We start from the raw sequence: 21,050 nt of genomic DNA, 5'->3' as shown, positions 1-21,050 counted from the left end.
TGGTACAAGGGAGGTTACAACTAAGCAGCATGTGGATAAGGTTAGTGATTTTGTGGATTTGGAGGAAGTGGACCATGAGGATGTTAAAGTTAGACTGTTTGCTCAAAGTTTTTCTGATGAAGTTAAGAAATGGTTTAGGAGTGCTCATAGCAAAGATTTTTCCAACTATGAAGAGTTGGAGGATTGTTTTCTTGCAAGATGGGGCGAGAAGAATAATCCCTTACAAATCCTTGATGAGTATGATAATCTAAAAAGGAAACCTCGTGAAATAGTACAAGTTTTTTTTGTAAGATTCAAAAAGTGTATAATGCCATCCCTCAAAGGAGAAAGGATCCTTCTAAGGACATCGCAGAAAAGAAGGATGTTGTTCATAAGGAAGAAGAAAAAACACAAAGTCCTTTTAATCTTGAGACTGAGCTTGCCAATTGGAAAATCTCCATTCCCCTCGGTGAATTACTCAAGAATGATCAATATAGAACTCAAATTTTAAAGGCGCTCAGAGTTCACAAAACTTTTGATACTGTCAACATAGATGATGATCATCCCGCTATCATTTTTGGGCCAAATATAGATGATAAAGGGCAGGATGGGGATATGCCTCCTTTTTATGTCAGTCTAAACATGCATGATCTAATATTACACAATGTTATGTTGGATTTCAGGGCTTCACACAATTTGATGCTGAAAGTGATTATGGAGAGGTTGGGGCTTGACATCACCAGACCTTACAAGGACCTATACTCATTTGACTCAAGAAAAGTGAAATGCCAAGGACTAATCAAAGATTTAGTAGTATCATTAAATCAGATTCGTTCCAAATATGTGGTGATGGGCATTGTTGTAGTGTACATACCTCCTAAATTTGGCATGCTTCTTTCTACATCATGGATGGAAAAGTTACACAGTGCAATGCAAACTGATATGTCTTACATCACTGTCTCAGTTTTTGGTGGTCAGACAAGGAGGTTGTACATAGAACCACTCATGCAATACATGATCAGTAGAAAAGAGAAGCCTAAAGATCATCCGGTATATGTTGTTCATTTTGAATTAGATTCTCTTATTTTATTTAATTCTGGTTGTCCTGGTGAAGAGGAGACAAATTCATAAATAAAAGAGGAAAATGTGAAAAAAGCCAGCAAGCAAATTGAAGTACAAGAAAGAAAAACAACCCATGAAAAATTTGAAAAAGTGAAGGTTGAAATAAGTGAAAAAGATGAGAAAAAATAGCGCATTTGGACCATGCATTTTGATGGGGCAGCAAGTAGAGAAGGTGTTGGTGTAGGTATATGGATAGTCAGCCCGGAAGTCAGAATGACTAAGCTATTTTCATACAAATTATTTGTTGATTGTATCAACAATGTGGTGGAGTATGAAGCACTCCTTTTGGGTCTACGAGTTTTGAAGAAATCAGGAGCCATAAGGAAATTTTTCTATAGGGATTCAGAGTTATTTTTTAAGCAAGTTAAAGGTGAGTACGAGATGGAACATCCCTAGATGCATGCTTATCAGAATGTTGTCCTATATTAATTGCATATTTTTTTTTAATATGATTTTTCAGTTGTTCCTAGAAGAGAGAATGTTGTTGCAGATGCATTGGCTACATCAGCCTATGATTTTGATATTTCCAGCAGTATTAGAGGCAAGTACAAGGTGGAAGTAAAATACAGAACCATTGTCCTAGATAACATGAAGTATTGGAAAGTGTTTGAAAATGACAAGCAGCTGGAAAATTTCTTGTTAATGAAGGAGGAATTTGCCAAAATTAGGTTGGAAAAGGACTGTGGATGGGAAGATGTTGATAAGGAGATCTTTATAAATCATATGAAAGAAGAATTGGATAAGCAAGGGACAAAATTGAAAGTGTTGCAGCTAAAAGACAATGTCATTCCAAGAGGGCTAGTACCTTTGGAAGAGGTTTTTGATTAGAAAGATGTGGCCAAGAGGCCAAAGTTGGTGCCTGTAGTGTTGTTTTAATCAACCTTAATTGACTCAGACTACAACATTAATTGTCAACCCAGGGTAGGTCTTTCTGTTTGAATGGAGTTCGCACTGCCTGTGCCAATACACTCCAGCCAAGCATAAGAAAATGCAGAAAAACTGTAAAATATGTCGTTGAGCTAAATTTCCGAATCAAACCATGCATGCAGATACAAAAACACCCTACAGAATAAATCACAACTCGCATCTATTGAGGTAAAGGCATGCCACACAAGAACTAACATCTATTCCAGTTGGTTACTATTACTTTGTTGATTAAATCTATGTATCAACATAAGATAAATAGGAACAACAGCGAATGCAATCCACGATTTGTACAACAATAGTGAGAAACCATAAATCAATTAACTAAATTGAAATGTACACTACCTAATCACTGCAATCCTTGCCAAAGAGTAGGGTCCTTCCTCCTCAAGAGGGTGCAAGAAGAACACAAAAAGTGATTAACAAATCAGCTGGAAAGTAACAGAATCATTGTGCCAATTAATATTGAATAAGTGCAGGATTACAAAAACAGAGTAATGATACTCTTCTATATGTCATCTACTAGTACATAAAAAGTCAAGTCTTTTATAACTATTACAACCCAAAAATTAGAAAGAAGATCATTCATGAGAATCTCTCGATTCTCATGCTGATAAAAAGTAAAGAAGTTACAACTTATTACTAAATAAATATACATCGGTTGCAACTGCTTGATTCTTATTGCTTCAAAATAAACAATCCTACTATTGACAATTGTTATGTGGAATAGTACCCACATTTCCACCTTCGGTACAACAACATTGATCAAATGGTGGTTCGGGATGATGCGGAATAACTGACGACAACACTGTTGATGTGATGGTGGATCCACATGAGGTGTAACAACATCCGATGTGTAACAACAACCTATAACAACATCCAATGTGTAACAACAATCTGTAACAGCAGCAACCTATAACAGCAGCAACCTGTAACAACACCTAGTATATAGCAGCGGTCTGTAACAACACTCAGGGTGTAACAGTGAACCATTCTAACCTTTCATGCAGTTAATCCTTGTTACATGTCTACATCATAGCTCTATTGATGCGAGCCAACACCTAAAAAAGATGAACTTCCAAAAATACTCCTTCAATGCTCTCCTAGTTAGCCACAAAAAGGAATAAAGCCTTGTATTATTTGCTAAAATATAGCAAAGTAACATGACAGCAAAATTGATTAAAAAGGTAAGAAAATAGAGAGTTTGGTCATATAAGCCCACAGGCTTGAAGGAAAGAAAGGTCAAAACAAGGGAAATAATGTGCAGAAACTAGTTTAAAAACCACACCCAACATCTCCCCCTAACTGAAGCAATTGCATGTTCCCATGCAGAATCTCAGTTCCTTCTACTGTGCCTGTGGTGTAAATTTGTGAAATTGTAGGCACCAGCAATATCATCGCCTGGAGCTCTAAATCCTTGATCAGACATTAACTCACGTGGCCAAGATTCCTCTTCATAATCACATAATCGATAATCGGGCTAATACTCCTCCAATGGCAACCAGATCAAAGGGAATTTGAACCTGAGGCCAATCCAAAATCACCCTAGTGTTAGCATAATCTGAGCATATTCCGGCACCCATGTAACAACAACCACAAAGTTCTTGTACTCAAAAGGGTCTCCTTCCTACAATTCTACACTACAGGCCTCAATGCGCTTGAGACATCTGACTAGCGCTTGGCTCCTCATGTTTGCAAACAAGTTGAGGCAGATCCTCACGATTCTCCTTTTGTAAATGGCCGATTGATCCATGATTTTTGGATTTCTTAGGAACTTTCTAAACTCTCACCGGAGTTCGTAAGCCATTCCTAGTTTAGCCCTAACTCATAATGTTGTCTTTTCCTCCTTGGTCTCTATTGTTTTCTTGGCTAGTTGCCATTCAATCTGATTCCTCATAAATGAGAGGAATGCCTATAACTGCAAGTCTCCCATGAAAGAAATGACACTCGCCACCATCCTCATGCTCACATGTTCGCACATCATATTGTGCAAGAATAGCTCGCACAACAAATTATGATCATCAAAATCACAGGAACGGAAAATTTCCAAAATAGTGCAAGTTAAAGAACCCATATAGGACTTGTTCTCACAAATTGCCCTTAACTAGAATAATTAGTAACGTTCCCACATAAACACAGGGCATTACAGGGATGACTGCCTACACGCTAGAAGGTTTAGAGAAAGGTCATGGAGTTTGGTCTTATCAAGCGTCAGGTCGGAGAGCTCCCAATGCAGCTAATGCAGTCGTTCATCCTTTTTCTTCATAATTTCTTTATCCTGTGTGCCTCCTCTTCTCTTTTGCATTCTTCTTTTAACCATTTTTCTCTCAGGGAATCCATAATTCTCTTATGTGTCTTGAGTGGAATCACTCCCTCTTGCAGATAGAGTGCCATTTGCTTCCAATTTTTTAGCTTTGCCAACAACAACAATTTCTAAGAACACCATCTTTCAACGAACCCAACATTCCTCCGCATGCATCATCAATTAACAGTGTAGCAGCCTCTTGAGGGTGAAACTGTCCCACCTCGGCCGTTGGTTCTTGTGTAACAGTAGCTTCGTCAGTGGGTTTTATCACAGTTGCTTTATTTCCTAGTTAACTTCTATTTCTACTATTGGTTCTTGTGTGGCAGCAGTACTATTTGCAAGCTTCTGTTCATCATTTTCCTTCGGACCAACTTCAGTCTTTGCTGCTAGTTCTTTTGTAAGGGTAGCAGTGATAATCATATCATGGATATTATATTTCTCTTCCTACTCTTGGCTCATTTCCTCCTCCACTGTTGTTCCTGGTGAAACAGAAGTGTCCACCAAGGGTTCCTGTGTATCCATTGCTTGATCACTTCCTGTGGATTGTGCTGCCTCAGTTGCTGGTTCTTGTGTATCAGCAATGTCCTCGATAGGTTCTAGTGTAACAGCGTCCCAATTTTCATTTTGAATCCCCCTCGAGGTAGTGTCTGTTGTACAGACTTTGAATCCAACTTCCACTAACTTCTCAACATAGGCTACATACAGAGTGCCTGGGATTTCTCCCCTTCTAGCCCTATCCATGGCCTGTGCCAAAGTATCCACTCCTGGGGATCTTAGCTTGACCTTTCTTGCTGCTAGCTATTCCCTCAATTATTTAATTTCTTTTTCTAAAATTTCAATTTTCAACAGCAAAGACTGGGTTTCACTCTTACCAGATGAAGGAGGTTTTTCTAGCTGAGCTTGCTCCTCGTCCTTTTGCTCGACTACTTCTTTGTCCTTTCTTGACATGGATGGGGACTCGAGGTGCCTGCTAACCCTTATTCTTTGCTTCAGCCTTTTGTTGCCAATCAGTTTATCAACCAACTTCTTGCTGACACTCACCGTTGAGGACTGGGGTTGCACCTTTGTCACTTCTGGAGTTTCCCCAACCGTCTTTGTTTTCCTTCTGCGAGTGGTCCTAGGCCTTTTCCACATGAATTCTTTCCAATTCTTGCCCTGTCAGTTCAAGGCATCCAACAGAATGAGTTTAATAAGGCCATGGTTCATAACACACATTTCTGAATGTGCAACCATTTTCACAATCGTAGCCATGTGTCTAATATTTCCCAGCAACAGATAAGGAAGGTTGATCAGCTGTTGATGGCAGAGATGGTTCAATAATGGGAAATGGTAATTAAACACAATTGTTTCCCTTCCCTCACAAGTAATGTACTTAATGAGGAAGACAAAAACATCCTCCCATGGCTGGGGGAGTGACAACCTATCAATTCCCCTATCTTTCTTAACCAATGACTCGCTTTCCTGAAGAAAATCCCCTTTCATTAATCTTCCTAGTAAACCATATCTTCCCTTCTGTTGGCAATCCTATTACTCTGGAAATAACTTCTTCCGTGACCTCCAATTTCGATCCTCTGTCTTCCGTCTAGTTTCCTTCCAATTTCTTTGCAAATTCCATGGCCACACCATTGTCTAATCCTTCCAATCTCTGGAAGAATTCGAACCAACCTACATCTTTGAAAACCTAGCATGCTTTAGGGAAATCTTCCAGGGCTTCTGTGGACCCTGGCTCGTGCCATATTGCTGCTCCTCCCATTGCCTATGCAATTCAGTGTTGTTTCACCTACTTATCCTTCCCTCCGGCACACACTCTAGTTGTTTTAGCCTGTACTACTATCTTCGTCCTCTCTGAACACTCTAAATGGGGATTCAACACTTCCAGCAGGGGTAAATGGTAGGGTGGTAGGGTGGCGCAGGTGAAGATTTTGGATTAAGATTTGGCACGCATGGTTCGTACTACTCAATGAATTTTTCCTTAATGGTGAGTCATGGGGAGGTCTCGTCAATGGTGCCCTTACCCATTTTGGTATGATTCAACATTAAATAACGATAACTACTGGGTCACATGCCTTAATTGCTGGATTTTTCAAATAATTACAAATCATGTGACAGTCATGTCATGATGTGATTCATCCCCCCCCGAGCTTAATTATGACAACTGTCCTTAGCCATCAATAGTCATGTTAAGTTGCCATAATTACAAAATAAAACTTATTCAATATTACCTTTTTGGTGACATACCTAGGTGACGTGGAATGAGGTAATGGGCGGCATGACATCGAATCATCCTTGGGCAGAAAGACGCGTGAACTTAAACCTGATGACGAGGCTCACGGTGATGCTTTTGTTGTTTATTACAATAGAATATCTGGTTTTATTCTTGAAAAGTCGTCAACTATTACAGGTGTAACAACCAAGATGACTGATACATATTAATTTAATTTCTTCAAAAATATAAAGAACAAAATATTGTGTAACAGCACTTATCGCATGATATACTTTGGAATAACAAATTTTGTTACAGAGGGTGTAACAGTCGCCACCAGGTGGTTTTCAACTGTTACAAAAGTGTCTATCTGCGCCTGAGAAAGGTTTTCACAGCCAGATTATTGTTATTATTGTTGTTGTTGTTGTTGTTGTTGTTGTTGTTGTTGTTGTTGTTGTTATTATTATTATTATTATTATTATTATTATTATTATTATTATTATTATTATTATTATTATTATTATTATTATTATTATTATTTAAAAAAAAATGGACAGTGTAACAGCCGCCACCAAGTGGTTTTCAATTGTTACACTTATTGGAAAAATAAAAAAATTTGCATCATAGGGGGGCTTTCCCCTATTCCCGTAATCTGTAGATATGAATTTGTGAAAATGTTGACAAATGAATCCTTCAAGGTAGGTTTTTGATACAACTGAAGACGGTGCTCGTTTGCAAGTAATGATGTCATTGCATTGTCAATGGTTACCAAATTTACAGTCTCATTGTCAAAGACTGCATCTACCTCATAAGGACCTAGCCATCTGGTGCAGAGCTTACCCTTGAAGTCTTTAAACCTTGAGTCATATAAGAGAGCCCAATCTCCTTTCTGGAACTGCTTCTTCCTTATAAATATGTTGTGCCACTTAGCTCTCTATTGTTGGATAATATCTGTTTCCTAGATAGCAGCCAACCTTTTCTCCTCCAATTCATTGAGCTAGTTCAATCTCTGCCTTTGTGTTGTAGCCAAATCCAAATTGTCCCACAATGTTTCCCTTAGTGTTTTGATTTCAAATTCAATGGGGAATAAAGATTCCTTGCCGTACACAAGCTCATATGGTGAGAATCTAGTGGTGTTCCTCCATGTAGTCCTATATGCCCATAACACTTCTGGAAGTTTGTCAGCCCAATTTCTTTGATGATTGGCCACAGTCTTAGTAAGGATTACCTCAATGACTTTATTAATGTTTTCTACCCGGAAATTCGCTTGTGGATAGTAAGGTGTTGAGATTTTGTGATGTATTTTATATTTTTTGACCAACTCTCGGATCTTATGAGATGTGAACTACGGTCCTCCATCTGTGACTATCTCTCTTGGTATGCCAAACCGGATGAAGATGTCTTCAAAAAAAATTCTGAGACAACCTTCTCCATTGCTCTAGTTAGTTCCTTCACCTCAACCCATTTCATGACATAGTCGATACATACCAAGATGTAGGATCTCTGTTTAGATGAAGGATTGATTGGTCCTACAAAATCTAGAGCCCACTTCTCAAAAGGTTCTATGACAATCTAGGGCTGTAAGGGCATCTCATCTGATTGCAGTGGTTGGCCCATCCTTTGACAACTATCACATCCCTTCATAAACTTCTTGGCATCCTGAAATATTGTCGGCCAATAGTAGCCTGTTAATAGGACTTCGTATCTTGTTCGTTTATCTGCGAAGTGTCCACCTCAAGGTTCCTCATGGTAGGCTTTGAGGATATCAAAGACCTCGTCCTCTCTAACACAATGTCTGATCTGGAAATCAGGTCCAGTGTGATAGAGGTTCCCATCTATCCAGGTATATGTAGCACTTTGTTATATGATTTTCTTTTTCTCCTTGGAGGATAAATACTATGGAAACTTCCCTGCAGCAAGATAATTGGCTATATCTGCATACCAAGGTGAGTAAGTAGAAATAGCAAAAAGATATTCATCAGGGAAAGAATCTTCAGTAGGAGTGCAACTGTCATCAATAGTTAGCCTAGAAAGAAAGTTAGCTACTATATTGTCTTTTCCAAGCTTATCTACAATAGTGATATCAAATTCTTGTAACAAAAATAACCAGCGTGTAATCCTACCATTTGTAATTGGCTTATTCATTAAAAAATGAATGGCAGAATGGTCAATGTGTACAAATACTTGATATCCGGTGATGTAATGCCAAAATTTATTGATGGTGTGTACGACTTCTAAGAACTCCTTCTCGGTCACCATGTAGTTGAGCTCAACTGGAGTTAGATTTTTACTTATGTAGTAAATAGCATAAGGTTTCTTATCCTCCTATTGTCACAAAACAACACCTATAGCAATATCCAATACGTTCGTAGCTATGTGAAACCACAATTACCAATTAGGTACTCACAAGACTAGAGCTGCTGATACACAACATTTCAGCTTTAAGAAGGCCTGCTCACACTTCCCTATCCACAAGAAATCAATATCCTTCATGAGCAAGGAAATAATGGCGATGCAATCCTTGAAATTTTTTCTATAAACCTTCTGTAATACCCTACATGCCCCAAGAAACTATGTATGTGTTAGAAGCTCATATTGTCTCTTTTTGACCATACATTTTTTTATGATGTCATCCTTTTTCAACTTATATTTAAAGTCCTTGTTACTGTTTTAATCCAATTATTCCAAAGGTACACAATATTTCTTCTCATCACTATATGTTTCATTATTTTACATATAATTACGCCATAAGGCGTTTCCCTTTGAAATGAACCCCCCAAATGCCTTTGTGTCGTAATCATAGCCGTTAGATGTAATGTTAGACGATTGAACAAAAATCAGCCGTCTAATTTAAAAAACCCTTAAAAAACGTTAAATTATTAGTTAAATATATGAGTTATTATTCGTTAAAAAACTTTACCATAACGACCCGTCCTACACGCGGATATCCGTGTTTGATGCAGAGGAGGGCGGGGGTGTTGAGGAGGGCGCAGTAGAGTTGCTACAGAGGAGGACGGAGGACCTACAGAGAAGGGAGAAGGGTTTCGACAAGGGCTGCAGAGGACGAGGCCACTTTTTCTTCACTGCATGAGGGCCGTGTAGGCCATTTTTTCTGCAGATCATTTTGCCCTCAGAATATGGCACCCTCTGCATATTATGGTGGTGGTAGTTATGAAATTTTATATATATTCGGGCCACTGTTGTCTATATTCTTTGTGTTGATTTCTTTCCTGCAAATTTGAATCTGTTGTAAATATTCCTGAAAATATCCACAGTTATAACTCAAACCCTCACATTGTCCACGATGTTTAGTGCCTTCACGAACGAGGTCATCTGGCTGATCGTCATTTATTTTTTCTTTGTGCGAGGCATTGTGAAGACAGGGTTAGGCAATCGAATCGCCACATAGCCTCGTATGCATTCCTTTTCCAAATGTGTCCCATTTCTCTGTTTTAATTTTCAGGGGAATGGATCTGTGGGGGATACATTAGGGATTCTCCTATTCTTTCCAACCACAGAAACGGAATCAAACGCCTGTTTTTGTTTTAATTTTGATTTTGATCTTAATGAGCTTAATTATGGTGTTTTCAATCACAGGAATGAAACTTTAAGAATCCCATGATTGTTTCAGAAATATCACTGTTGTCTATATTTTGTGTGTTGATTTCTTGCCTGCAAATTTGAATCTATTGTAAATATTCCTGAAAATCTCCACAGTTATAACTCGAACCCTCACGTTCTCCACAGCATTCAGCGCCTTCATGAACGAGGTCATGTGGTTGATCATCATTTGTTTTTTCTTTGCGCGAGGCTTTGTGAAGACAGGGTTAGGCGATCGAATCACCACATAACATGGTATGCATTCCTTTTCCAAATACGTCCCATTTCTCTGTTTTAAGTTTCAGGGGAATGGATCTGTGGGGGATACATTGGGGATTCTCCTGTTCTTTTCAACCATAGAAACGGAATCAAACACCTGTTGTTGTTTTAGTTATTATTTTGATCTTAATGAGCTTCATTATGGTGTTTTCAATCACAGGAATGAAACTTTAAGAATCCCATGATTGTTTCAGAAATATCACTGTTGTCTATATTCTGTGTGTTGATTTCTTGCCTGCAAATTTGAATCTGTTGTAAATATTCCTAAAAATCTCTGCAGTTAGGCTTCATTCTTAATGAGTTCTTTTATGTTCCTTTCAATCACAGAAGAGGCTCTTTTGAAACAGTTGCAATGTAAGTTTTATCTCAATTACCTTTGAGGCTTCGTTCTTAATGAATTCTGTTATGTTGCTTTCAATCAAAGAAGAGATTTAAGGGACCCGACATTTTGTTTAAAATTATTTTGGAATAGGCTCTTTTGAAATAGTTTCAATGTAACTTTTATTTCAATTACCTTTGAGGCTTCGTTCTTAATGAGTTATGTTATGTTGCTTTCAATCATAGAAGAGATTTAAAACACTCGATGTTTTGTTTAAAATTATTTTGATTTTATTGCGCTTAATTACGTTGTTTTCAATCACAGAAATGAAATCTTAAAATCCCCATGCTTTTGGTTAAATTTTGATTTTATCTCAATGAACTTAATTATGTTGTCAGATATGGAATCCTAGGAACTCTAGGCTTTTGATTGATTTGATTATGACCCTAATGAGCTCAGGTATGACATTTTCAATCATAGAAGAAGAAAACTCAAAATCCTGATGCTTTTGAGTAATTTTTGGTGAAAAGCCATATTTAAATATTTTTTATTGAACACAATATTTGATTTTGGGAGAATAGGATTTTTGCTTTGTTTCAATCACAATTCCAGGTTTGTTTCAATTATAGCTCCGACCTTAAGGTAGTTTCAATGACAGGAATGTTACACATGGAGATATAAAACAGAAATGTGTAATATTTGTATTAGAACAAATCCACAGTTGAACTGGGTAGCTTAGCGCAATACCAAAAAAAGATGTTGTTAACAAAAACCACCATATCTATCTAGCTGTATGTGTTGGGGATGCTTTCGATTAAATTTTGATTTTGATTTTAATGAGCTTTATTATGGTGTTTTCTATCACAACAAAGAAACCTTAACATCCCCATGCTTTTGATTTTGATCTAATTAACTTAATTATAGTGTTTTCAATAACAGAAACCAAATCTTGCGTTTGATTAAAGTATGGTTTTGATCTTAATGAGCTTAGTTATACCATTTTCAATCACAGAAACAGAATCTCAAAACCCCACTTTTGGTTAAATTTTGATTTTGATTTTAATCACAGAAAAAATAAATAAATAAATAAATAAAAATTAAAAAAATAAATAAATAAATCTTTTTCTATTAAATTTTGATTTTGTTAGTAACAAGGTTAATTATGGCATTTTTAATCACAAAAACGAAACCTTAAGAACCCCACGCTTTTGATCAAGCTTCGATTTTCATTCCAATGAGCTTAATTATGGCATTTCCAACCATAGAAATGGAATCAAATGCCTGCTGTTGTTTCAGTTTTGATTTTGATCTTAATGAGCTTCATTATGGCGTTTTCAATCACAGGAATGAAACTTTAAGAATCCCATGTTTTTTATTAAACTCTAATTTTTTATCTTAATGAGATTAGTTATGGCGATTAGAGGCATAGAAACTAAATTTCAAGAATATGAATTTTAATCTTGATCTTAATGAGTTTAATTACGGTGTTTTTGATCACAGAAACCAAATCTCAAGAACACCCGAGTTTGATTTTTATCTTAGTGAGCTTCATTATGGCATTGTCAATCACAGAAACAGAACATCAAGAACCTCATGTCTTTGATGAAATTTTTGTTATGATCTTAATGAGCTTATTTATGGTGTTTTAAATCAGAGAAACGAAATCTAAGAACCTGATGCTTTTGATTTCAATGTGGACACACGACATGCGCATCTACTCCCTTCTGCATTAGCATCATAGAAAGAAAGCATTCATTTTCCAAATACGTCCCAATTCTCTATTTTAAGTTTAAGGGGAATGGGTCTGTGGGGGATACATTGGGGATTCTCCTGTTCTTTATTTTGGGTTCCCACTCTGCCCCCAGTTTTGAGTAAGTTTCCCATTCTGTCTACCACTTGGCCTATCTTGGAGGCAAAAGTTTTTAAAAATTCCAATAGATAGAAGGTGCGGAACACCACAAAAATGAAATATTAAAATCCCCATGTTTTTGGTTAAATTTTGATTTTATCTCAATGAACTTAATTATGTTGTCAGATATGGAATCCTAGGAACTCTAGGCTTTTGATTGATATTATTTTGACCCTAATGAGCTCAAGTATGACATTTTCAATCATAGAAACAAAATCTTGAAAACACATTGTTTTTTATTATATTTTGATAAAAACCTCATGTTCTTTATTGCATTTTGATTTTCTAATCTGGGAGAATAGGCATTTTGATATAATTGCAATCTGAGGTTTATTTCAATTACCTTAGGAAACTTCGATCATAATGAGCTGCATGCTTTCTTTCAATCACAAAGAAGAAAAATCAAAATCCTGATGCTTTTGAGTAATTTTTGGTGAAAAGCCATATTTAAATATTTTTTATTAAACACAATATTTGATTCTGGGAGAATAGGCTTTTTGTTTTGTTTCAATCACAATTCCAAGTTTGTTTCAATTATAGATCTGACCTTAAGGAAGTTTCAATGACAGGAATGTTACACATGGAGATATAAAACAGAAATGGGTAATATTTGTATTATAAAAAAGCCACAGCTGAGTTGGGCAGCTTAGCGCAATACAAAAAAAAGATGTTGTTAACAAAAACCACCATATCTATCTAGCTGTATGTGTTGGGTATAGAAGATCCAAATCATCATTTCACAGAGTATTTAAAAAAGTTTTTTCTAGGATGAAATCTAGAAAAGACACCTAAAATTGACATTGTTTTACATAATATGAAATACTAATGAAAAACATGCTTGCTGAGAGCTTCATCTTGACCGATATTAGTGGGGTGAGATTCCTGATAATCGAAGTCCATCTCTTCAATCACTTGTTCAGGTCACAAACCATATAACTAACGTGGAGCATTCAACTTCCAAAACTTGGATTTGCCTCCTCTTCTTCACAAGAGTGTCTATCAACTAAGTTTAAGAACCCCACGCTTTTGATCAAGCTTTGATTTTCATTCCAATGAGCTTAATTATGGCATTTCCAACAACAAAAATGGAATCAAACACTTGTTGTTATTTCAGTTTTGATTTTGGTCTTAATGAGCTTCATTATGGCATTTTCAATCACACGACATGCACATCTACTCCCTTCTGCATCAGCATTATAGAAAGAAAGCATTCCTTTTCCAAATACGTCCCAATTCTCTGTTTTAAGTTTCAAGGGAATGGGTCTGTGGGGGATACATTGGGGATTCTCATGTTCTTTACTTTGGGTTCCCACTCTACCCCCAATTTTGATCAAGGTGCCCATTCTGTCTACCACTTGGCCTATCCTGGAGGCAAAAGTTTTTAAAAATTCCAATAGATAGAAGGTGTGGAACACCATAGAAATGAAATCTTAAAATCCCCATGCTTTTGGTTAAATTTTGATTTTATCTCAATGAACTTAATTATGTTAGATATGGAATCCTAGGAACTCTAGGCTTTTGATTGATTTGATTTTGACCCTAATGAGCTCAGGTATGACATTTTCAATCATAAAAACAAAATCTTGAAAACACATAGTTTTTTATTAGATTTTGATAAAAACCTCATGTTCTTTATTGCATTTTGATTTTTTAATCTGGGAGAATAGGCATTTTGATACAATTGCAATCTGAGGTTTATTTCAATTACCTTAGGACACTTCGATCATAATGAGTTGCATGCTTTCTTTCAATCACAGAGAAGAAAACTCAAAATCCGGATGCTTTTGAGTAATTTTTGGTGAAAAGCCATATTTAAATATTTTTTATTAAACACAATATTTGATTCTGGGAGAATAGGCTTTTTGTTTTGTTTCAATCACACTTCCAGGTTTGTTTCAATTATAGCTCTGACCTTAAGACAATTTCAGTGACAGGAATGTTACACATGGAGATATAAAACAGAAATGGGTAATATTTGTATTAGAAAAAAGCCACAACTGAGCTGGGCAGCTTAGCGCAATACAAAACAAAGATGTTGTTAACAAAAACCACCATATCTATCTAGTTGTATGTGTTGGGGATGCTTTCAATTAAATTTTGATTTTGATTTTAATGAGCTTTATTATGGTGTTTTCTATCACAACAATGAAACCTTAACATCCCCATGCTTTTGATTTTGATCTAATTAACTTAATTATAGCGTTTTTAATAACAGAAACCAAATCTTGTGTTTGATTAAAGTATGGTTTTGATCTTAATGAGCTTAGTTATACCATTTTCAATCACAGAAACAGAATCTCAAAACCCCACTTTTGATTAAATTTTGATTTTGATCTTATTGAGCTTAATTATGGCGTTTTTAATCATAGAAACAAAATATTTTTCTATTAAATTTTGATTTTGTTTGTAACAAGGCTAATTATGGCATTTTCAATCACAGAAACAAAACCTTAAGAACCCCATGCTTTTGATCAAGATTTGATTTTCATTCCAATGAGCTTAATTATGGCATTTCCAACCACAGAAAAGGAATCAAACGCTTGCTGTTGTTTCAGTTTTGATTTTGATCTTAATGAGCTTCATTATGACGTTTTCAATCATAGGAATGAAACTTTAAGAATCCCATGTTTTTAATTAAACTCTAATTTTTTTATCTTAATGAGATTAGTTATGGCGATTACAGGCATAGAAACTAAATTTCAAGAATCTGAATTTTAATCTTGATCTTAATGAGCTTAATTACGGTGTTTTTGATCACAAAAACCAAATCTCAAGAACACCCGAGTTTGATTTTTATCTTAGTGAGCTTCATTATGGCGTTGTCAGTCACAGAAACGGAACATCAAGAACCTCACGTCTTTGATGAAACTTTTTGTTATGATCTTAATGAGCTTATTTACGGTGTTTTAAATCAAAGGAACGAAATCTAAGAACCTGATGCTTTTGATTTCAATGTGGACACACGACATGCATATCTACTCCCTTCTGCATCAGCATCATAGAAAGAAAGCATTCCTTTTCCAAATACGTCCCAATTCTTTGTTTTAAGTTTTAGGGGAATGGGTCTGTGGGGGATACATTGGGGATTCTCCTATTCTTTATTTTGGGTTCCCACTCTGCCCCCAGTTTTGAGCAAGGTGCCCATTCTGTCTACCACTTGGCCTATCCTGGAGGCAAAAGTTTTTAAAAATTCCAATAGATAGAAGGTGCGAAACACCATAGAAATGAAATCTTAAAATCCCCATGCTTTTGGTTAAATTTTGATTTTATCTCAATGAACTTAATTATGTTGTCAGATATGGAATCCTAGGAACTCTAGGCTTTTGATTGATTTGATTTTGACCCTAATGAGCTCAGGTATGACATTTTCAATCATAGAAACAAATCTTGAAAACATGTTGTTTTTTATTAGATTTTGATAAAAACCTCATGTTTTTTATTGCATTTTGATTTTTTAATCTGGGAGAATAGGCATTTTGATATAATTGCAATTTGAGGTTTATTTCAATTACCTTAGGACACTTCAATCATAATGAGCTACATGCTTTCTTTCAATCACAAAGAAGAAAAATCAAAATCCTAATGCTTTTGAGTAATTTTTGGTGAAAAGCCATATTTAAATCTTTTTTATTAAACACAATATTTGATTCTGGGAGAATAGGCTTTATGTTTTGTTTCAATCACAATTCTAGGTTTGTTTCAATTATAGCTCTGACCTTAAGGCAGTTTCAATGACAAGAATGTTACACACGGAGATATAAAACAGAAATGGGTAATATTTGTATTAGAAAAAAACCACAGCTGAGCTGGGCAGCATAGCGCAATACAAAAAAAATATGTTGTTAACAAAAACCACCATATCTATCTAGCTGTATGTGTTCGGTATAGAAGATCCAAATCATCGTTTCAGAGTATTTAAAAAAAAAATTGCTAGGATGAACTCTATAAAAGACACCTAAAATTTACATTGTTTTACATAATATGAAATACTAATGAAAAACATGCTTGCTGAGAGCTTCATCTTGACCAGTATTAGTGGGGTGAGATTCCTGATAATCAAAGTCCATCTCTTCAATCACTTGTTGAGGTCAAAAACCATATAACTAACGTGGAGCATTCAGCTTCCAAAACTTGGATTTGCCTCCTCTTCTGCACAAGAGTGTCTATAAACTAAGTTTAAGAACCCCACGCTTTTGATCAAGCTTTGATTTTCATTCCAATGAGCTTAATTATGGCATTTCCAACCACAAAAACGGAATCAAACGCCTGTTGTTGTTTCAGTTTTGATTTTGATCTTAATGAGCTTCATTATGGCGTTTTCAATCACAGGAATGAATCTTTAAGAATCCCATGTTTTTTATTAAACTCTAATTTTTTATCTTAGTGAGATTAGTTATGGCAATTATAGGCATAGAAACTAAATTTCAAGAATCTGAATTTTAATCTTGATCTTAATGAGTTTAATTACAGTGTTTTTTATCACAGAATCCAAATTTCAAGAACACCCGAGTTTGATTTTTATCTTAGTGAGCTTCATTATGGCATTGTCAGTCACAGAAATGGAACATCAAGAACCTTATGTCTTTGATGAAATTTTTGTTATGATCTTAATGAGCTTATTTATGGTGTTTTAAATCAGAGAAACAAAATCTAAGAACCTGGTGCTTTTGATTTCAATGCGGACACACGACATGCATATCTACTCCCTTCTGCATCAGCGTCATAGAAAGAAAGCATTCCTTTTCCAAATACATCCCAATTCTCTGTTTTAAGTTTCAGGGGGAATGGGTTTGTGAGGGATACATTAGGGATTCTCCTGTTCTTTATTTTGGGTTCTCACTCTGCACCCAGTTTTGAGCAAGGTGCCCATTCTGTCTACCACTTGGCCTATCTTGGAGGCAAAAGTTTTTAGAAATTCCAATAGATAGAAGGTGTGGAACACCATAGAAATGAAATCTTAAAATCCCCATGCTTTTGGTTAAATTTTGATTTTATCTCAATGAACTTAATTATGTTGTCAAATATGGAATCCTAGGAACTCTAGGCTTTTGATTGATTTGATTTTGATCCTATTGAGCTCAGGTATGACATTTTCAATCATAGAAACAAAATCTTGAAAACACATTGTTTTTTATTAGATTTTGATAAAAATATCATGTTCTTTATTCAAGAAGAATAGCAAGCAAGAAATATGCGTCTCCAACTATGCATAAATCTCCAATGGTGTTCAGTATGCCATCATTCACCATGCATCTTCCACTAACAATATATAAATCCCCATGGCAAAGGTAACTTCATTTCCATTCATTCCAACACAACTCACCTACAAAGTATTACTAATAAATTTCCACAACTGATTTACATATTACAGCTTCTAACAAAATATACATTTTGCAGGTTCATTACTGCTTCTTCAGGTCTTTGATGCCTACAACAAGTTTTGATACAACTTCAAATATGGAATGACAAGCACAATGTTCTTTAGAATATTATATTCACTATTTTTATTTTCCATTTGAAACTTGAAAAAGGATGTTTCAAGATCAAATACCATTTTGATAGTTTATGTCTTCACAACCGATTCATTATCAATGGGTTTTAACATATTTTGTTAACAAAATCAATTTATTTCAATGAATATAATACATGTTTTCAATACGTTTTCATATTAATTAAATTTCCAGTTTGAATAATGATTTCTTAAAATAACCCTATCCAAATTGGTATGGATACCCAGTTCTTGTGTGCATTTCACATGAATTCATTCCTTTACCTTCACCTTCAACTATGCAATTTTAATCCAGATACGAAGATGTCTAAACAAATTCAATGGATATTTAAGACTACTTGCATACCATTTCGTAGCGAATTTAACCCCCAAATACACTTTTCGACATGGCTTCCTCAAATTAAAGCTAAAATACATCAACCCTTGCTTTCAAAAAAGCCCATTCACATTTCAATATTCTTCCACACACTATGCCTTACGGTGTTTCCTTTGCAACATTAGGTGCAAATGCTAGTTACGCTATCTTAACCATTGAATTGATAATTGCTGAACGGTTAAAGAAAAATGTGCAGTCCACATTGCTGAAACTGCCTGGAGATTGCAAGATTACTTCCACAGTTGCTGAAATAGTAGGAACGACACACAAATCTCGTGGCTGAACAGTTGTGATTTTCAATCTAGATTTGACAGCAACAAAAGAAGATCACCGAAGGAGCTGCTACACTGGATGTAATGACCATGATCTAAAGACAGTATTATTGTAACAGTATTTTGTTGATGGGAAAACTAACTACCCTATTTTTGCATAAAGGGTTAAAATAGGACTTAAAATGTAATCTATTGTAATAGATGTCTCCTCTTTAAAAAGAGGAGACATCTACATTAAAGGGGAGAGGAACAGACTGCGAGGAAAGGCTGAGTTGAAGGAACAAAACTGGAATCTTTTTTTCTGTAACATGACATATTGATAGATGAATAAAATCTTGTTCTGAACATTTCTTTCTAGTTCTCGTCTCCTAGGGAATCTTGTGAGAAGGACAGGGCCCACCTTCATCACAAGATTCACCCATTATATTTCTGCAAGTGTGTTAAGTGTGTCTTTCATTCATGCTTTGTTAACAGTATTGTTTACTGAATATCATTTTTGCATTATTGCTGAAACTCTATTTTCTTTCCAATTGATTGTTGCAGTGTTTATTTTATCCACAGTTAATTCATGTGTGTTGCATTGGAAATTGAGTTTATAGAGTGAGTTGGCAGCTTGATAATCAGAAACAGGTGCTGAAGATTTCTGCTCTGGGAATAGGGTCCTGTTCTCTGTTACAGCATAGCCAACACTTTCCTTTGCAGATTGATTCTTTATATTACTCCTTTAATGAAATTAAGCATTCTTTGGTAGCTGTCTGCAATAGATTTTTTTTGTTGTAACTCAGAGTGGAGCTTTAGTTTGTTTAAGCAAGGTGTGACTAGTCTTTACTACAACTTTTATTGCTTTTAAGATTGAGTACATATAGTATGCAGTTGCCTTTGAAATAACAGACTTCCCTGGGTTGACAATTTATGTAGCACTTGGTTGTTTGAATTGATAAGCAATTAAAGTGACTAACATTTTGGTGCCGTTGCTGGGGAAGGAAATTATAGATTTTAAAAGCACTGATGATTTTCTTTTAGATATGCAGGATGCATGAGAGGATGCAAGAAAACTAATCCTGCAGGTGGCAAGGGCAAAGGAAGAGGAGGAAGAAAAACTTTCATTGATGATATTATTTCAAAAGCTGAGACTTCTCAGAGGCTAAGCTCTCGGAGGCCACAGACTCAGCATTCTCTCCAAACGGACTACGAAACAGAGGAAGTAGTGGGACATGAAAGGGTTGAAAAGATAGTAGAGCATATTGAGCAACCAGTGGAGGACATTGAAGAACCAATAGAAAATATTGAAGTTGAGGAACCAGTTCAGGACATTGAGAGTCCAACAGAAAGCACTGAAGACGGGTAAGTGCAACAAGGGAACAACCAATGGATGGAAACAATGAAGGAATCTTTGGTGGAGGATGTGGAGGAGGAGAAGGAAGAGGTGAGAACTCTCTCTCCACCTTGGAATTCCCTGTTGGGGAACTTCCCAGAGGAGCAACTCCTATGAAGAATATCCCACTCTCAGCCTTACCTATTTTCCATGGTTTATCCTCTGAAGACCATGATGAATTTTTCTTCGAGTTTGATATATTGTGTAGAAGTTATGATTATATTACTAATGCTCAAAAATTGAAGTTATTTCCACAACATTAAAAGGAAATGCACTGAGATGGTTTATGAGCCTACGAAGTCATGTGATCACAACATGGGATCAGATGAAGGAGAATTTTCTAGCCAAATACCAAGGCTATTGCCGGACGAGAGAGAAAAGGGAGGAACTATTCAAGATGGTTCAGAAGGAGGATGAAAATCTGGAGGACTTTGTGGAAAGACTTCAGTATAATCTGCAGAGATCCAATCACCCTGATGTAAGTAAAGATATTCTTAAGACAATATTATTGAAAGGGGTAAGGGATGACTATTTAGATATGTTAAATATGCTTGGTAAAGGGGATATATCTAAATAATCGTATGATGAAATTGTCAACCTCTACAAGAGATGTTCAAGAGGGGCTGCAAATAGATCAAAAAGCAGGGACAATACATATTCAAGAGTCCAAAAATCAGCCAGTGGAGGAGCAACAAGAGCTAAAATAGGTAATCTACTTGAGGAATTCAAAACTGAAATGTTAATTTCTTTTGCTTCACAGATTGATACCTTGAAGGTTAAGAAGAAACAAGAAGAGGAAGAAGTCGTTTTTGCCATCTTCTATCCTAAATGCAGAGAAAAACATCCTCTAAGGGAATGTCCATTGGACAAAGTACCAA

The sequence above is a fragment of the Pinus tabuliformis genome, chromosome 7 (genome assembly GCF_031772625.1).
Source record: "Pinus tabuliformis cultivar Carrire ecotype Pingquan chromosome 7, CPIR1, whole genome shotgun sequence".
NCBI lineage: Eukaryota > Viridiplantae > Streptophyta > Pinopsida > Pinales > Pinaceae > Pinus > Pinus tabuliformis.
The sequence above is the reverse complement of the archived record's forward strand: the minus strand, read 5'-3'. Positions refer to the sequence as shown.